Here is a 4,595-nt window from a genome sequence, read left to right on the forward strand (position 1 = left end):
CCTGCCAGGGCAGCTCTGGTAGGCACAGCTGGTGGAGCGTCTGATAGCCCTTCTCCTTGACAGTCAGGACACTCAGTGGACGTCTCAGGGGCCGGCAGGGCAGAGTAACCCCGTGCCCTGCCCCTTTCCTATCATCTTTGGGCCACCATAGCGACAACCCGAAGAGGGCGTGTCACAATAGGGCGCATCACAATAGGGCGATTTATCTGAGCAGGCTGGACCTCTATGAGGGAGAAGGAATTGGAACACCGCCTCACATGTTGCTAAGGGAGGAGTCAACCACGCCAAAATGAGTCTGCACAGTGCTAGTGGGGGACACGGGTGATCAAGAGACAGAAGAAGGTCATCTCATGAGCGAGCAGAGTCTCAGCTTACTCCTTGTATTCGAAATGTGACTTCACCAACATGACAGCACCATGTTGAACGAGAGAAAGGTCATAGTTCATCTCGTCCAAGCAATCCTCGTCCTCAAAGAGCGTCCCCGAATGGCTCCACGAGCAGCGCCGGGAGCAGCAGAAACAAGTCAGCGGAGCTCAGATGGTAGCTGTACGACATCCGGGGAGATGGCGTTTGGGTATGAGAACGCAAAAGAAGGTGCTCGGAGCGTGAGGACATCTGAGCGAGTAACACTGATAGTAGATGACACCAGATTTGTCGTGGACCCGGCCATTTTCACTGCACGGCCAAATACAATGCTGGGCAGGATGTTTGGATCTGGCCGAGAACATAGTTTCACACGTCCCGATGAAAAGGGAGAGTATGAGGTGGCAGAAGGAATGGGTTCTACTGTGTTTCGAGCTATTTTGGATTACTATAAGACAGGAATCATCCGCTGTCCTAATGGCATATCTATTCCTGAGCTGAGAGAAGCTTGCGATTACCTTTGTGTCTCTTTTGAATACAGTACTATTGAATGTAGTGATCTCAGTGCCCTTCCGCGTGAATTATTAAATGAGGGTGCTCGTAGACGATTTGAATTTTATCTGGAAGAAATGATCCTCCCTCTCATGGTAGCGAGCGCCCAGAGTGGGGAACGAAAGTGCCAGATAGTGGTGCTTACCGATGATGATGTGGTTGATTGGGACAAGGAGTATCCACCACAGATGGGAGAGGAGTATTCACAAATTATCTATAGCACAAAATTTTATAGATTTTTCAAGTACATTGAAAACAGAGATGTGGCCAAATCAGCTTTGAAGGAGAGGGGTCTTAAGAAGATTAGATTGGGAATCAAAGGCTATCCTACCTACAAAGAAAAAGTAAAGGCCAGGAGGTCGCCCCGAAGTCATTTACAACTACGTCCAAAGACCCTTTATTCGAATGTCCTGGGAGATGGAGGAAGGAAAGAGCCGGTATGCAGACTTTCAGTGTGTAAAGAGTAAATCTATCACCAACCTGGCGGCGCCTGCCGCAGACATTCCCCAGGACCAGCGGGTAGTCATGCACCCTACTCCACAGGTGAATGAGCTGGAGATCCTCCCCAGCCACCCTGCCTCGGGCAATAACGACCTCTATCCTGCTGCACAGAATCCAATGCTGTGATGCTGCTGTTCCTGAAATCATAGCATGCTACTCTTGTAGAGACGCCGTACTCCTCATTCTGCACCGCAAGGCCACTTCTCTTCATTGTGAGATGCATGTGTTTAGGATACTGCAGTGCAGGCTTTTTTTTAAGACCAACGGTAGCTGAATGGTTTTTTAATGAGTACAACTTTAGCATCGTGGTTCCAGTTCGATAAATGCATTTGTTTACCAGTAGGTTTGTGAAATTGGTTCTTTGTACGGGGACAGTCCTTTTTCACACAGCTCAGTCTTCTCAGAAGTCATGGGAACTGGCAGCTGGGGTACTTTCAGTGTAGATTGATACTCATCATGCCCCAGATAAAATGCAGAATATTAAGAGTTGCACTTTATAGACGGTGGTTAAATGGAGCTGTTGAAGCCATGTTAGAGTGGTAGTGCACAGTATAACACAAGCGCTTCCATCAGAGTATTCCTCAGTACAGTATGGGTAGTTGGTCCACAAGAAGCAAAATCATATTTATCTTGAGTTTGAGTGATGAGAAGTGATCTGATGCTCCTAATGTTGGTTCACTCATCTCCAGAGCCCTGAACCCCTTTAGTCATGTACAGGAAGGGTGAACGTCAGGAGGTTTACTGTCCAGTCTGCCTTGTCCTTAATCAGTTCAAATATTTATTTACTAATACTTTTTTTTCTTAAGAGTTATGGGATAAGAAAATGAACTGTTTGCTCATTTACTAAATGTTTGTTAAACTCGAGTTTTTCATCAAAATAAAATTCCATTGCTTTTAAAAAATCAACAATTAGTAATTGGGACTTCATGAAATTGAAAAGTTTCTGTAAGCCAAGCAGTGGTGGTTCACACTTTTAATCCCAGTACTTGGGAGGCAGAGGCAGGCAGAAGTGTTCTCTTTACCCCACAACCTCTCCAGCATAAGTTGTCATCAGTGTTTTTTAACTTGGCCATTCTTACAGGTGTAAGATGGAATCTCAGAGTTGTTTTGATTTGCATTTCTCTGATGACTAAGGATGTTGAACATTTCCTTAAGTGTCTTTCAGCCATTTTAGATTCCTCTGTTGAGAGTTCTCTGTTTAGGTCTGTACTCCATTTTTTATTGGATTATGTGTTCTTTTGATGACCAATTTTTTGAGTTCTTTGTATATTTTGGAGATCAGACCTCTATCTGATGTGGCGTTAGTGAAGTTTTTTTTTTCCCATTCTGTAGGCTGTCGTTTTGTCTTGTTGACCGTGTCCTTTGCTTTACAGAAGCTTTTCAGTTTCAGGAGGTCCTATTTATAATTGTTTCTCTCAGTATCTGTGCTCAACTATGTTCATAGCAGCATTGTTTGTCATAGCCAGAACCTGGAAACAATCTAAATGCCCTCGACTGAAGAGTGGATAAGGAAAATGTGGTACATTTACACAATAGAGTACTACACAGCATAAAAAAATAATGACATCTTGAATTTTGCAGGAAAATGGATGGAGTTAGAAAACATTATTTTCAGTGAGGCAACCCAGACATAGAAAGACAGTTATCATATATACTCACTCATAGGTGGTTTTTAAACATAAAGCAAAACCAGTCCACAAATCACAACCCCAAAGAACTTAGACAATAATGAGGACACTAAGAGAGACATACATGGATCTTAATCTACATGGGGAGTAGAAAAAGACAAGATCTCCTGAGAAAATTGGGAGCATGGAGACCATGAGGGAGGGTTGAAGGGGAGAGAGGCAGGGAGGAGAGCAGAGAGAAAAATGTAAAGCTCAATAAAAATCAAAAAATGGGGTTCAACCCTTTTTTTCCCATCATATCTCCCTTCTTCTTTTACAAAGAGATTGACCATGAACAATACCAATTTGTAACCAACCCCCATAAATGAAAATAAACATTTATAGCCAATAAAAATGGGGTGTAAATCAAAACAGAGAATTCTCAACAGAAGAAACTCAAATAGCCAAGAAACACTTGAAATAGATGTTCAACATCCTTAGCCATCAGGAAAATGCAAATCAAAATGACTCTGAGGTACCATCTTACACCAGAATGACTAAGATAAAAAATATAAGCAACAGCTCATGCTGGAGAAGATGTGGAACAAGGGGAACACTCCTCCACTGCTGGTGGGAGTGCAAACTTGTACAGACACTTTGGAAATCAGTGTGGCGGTTCCTCAGAAAACTGGGAATCAATCTACCTCAAGACCCAGCAATACCACGCTAGGACATATACCCAAAGGATACTCGACCATACCAAAAGGACACTTGTTCAACTATGTTCATATCAGCTTTATTTGTAATAGCCAGAACCTGGAAACAGTCTAAAGGTCCCTCTCCTGAGGAATGGATAAAGAAAATGTGGTACATTTACACAATGAAGTATTACTCAGCTGTTATAAACGAGGTCACCAAGAAATATGAAGGCAAATGGGTTGAACTATAAAATATCATCCTGAGTGAGGTAATTTAGACCAATAAAGACAAACATGGTGTGTACTAACTCATAAGTGAATATTAGCTGTAAAGTAAAGGATCACTATGCTACAACCCATTGACCCAGATTGACTAGGTACCAAGAAGAGTTCATGGGGGGACTCCCTGGGAAGGGGACATAGAAGAGATTTGATAAATGGACTGAGGCAGGTGGGGATGGGAACATGAGCAATCAGATTGGGGGCACAGAGGAGGTGAGGGCTAAGGGAGACTGTTGGAGGGAGGCATTATGAGGTCAGGAATTATGAGGCCTGGCACAGAGGAATCTCCCAGGAGTCTATAGGGGGAACCCCAGCTTAGACTCCTAACAATAATGGCTAAGTAGCCATCTCCTGTGACTAAACTGGTGCCTAGGCCAATTACCATCAGAGGGCTGTCATCCAGCAACTGATGGAGGTAGACACAGAGACCCACAACCAAACATTAGGCAGAGTTTCAGAATCCTGTGGAGGAGGAAGAGGAGGATGAGGAGGAGGAAGAGGAGGAGGAGGAGGAGGAAGAGGAGGAGGAGGAGGAGGAGGAGGAGGAGGAAGAGGAGGAGGAGGAGGAGGAGGAGGAGGAGGAGGAGGAGGA

At 44.1% G+C, this 4,595-nt stretch overlaps 1 pseudogene; it reads left to right on the plus strand.

Moving 5' to 3' along the window:
* The first annotated feature begins 241 nt into the window (after window positions 1–241).
* Window positions 242–1,542, plus strand: LOC121439525 (annotated as a pseudogene).
* Window positions 1,543–4,595: the final 3,053 nt, after the last annotated feature.

The sequence above is a fragment of the Microtus oregoni genome, unplaced genomic scaffold (assembly GCF_018167655.1).
Source record: "Microtus oregoni isolate MIOR12 unplaced genomic scaffold, Mior012 000061F_ref0000440, whole genome shotgun sequence".
Lineage (NCBI taxonomy): Eukaryota > Metazoa > Chordata > Mammalia > Rodentia > Cricetidae > Microtus > Microtus oregoni.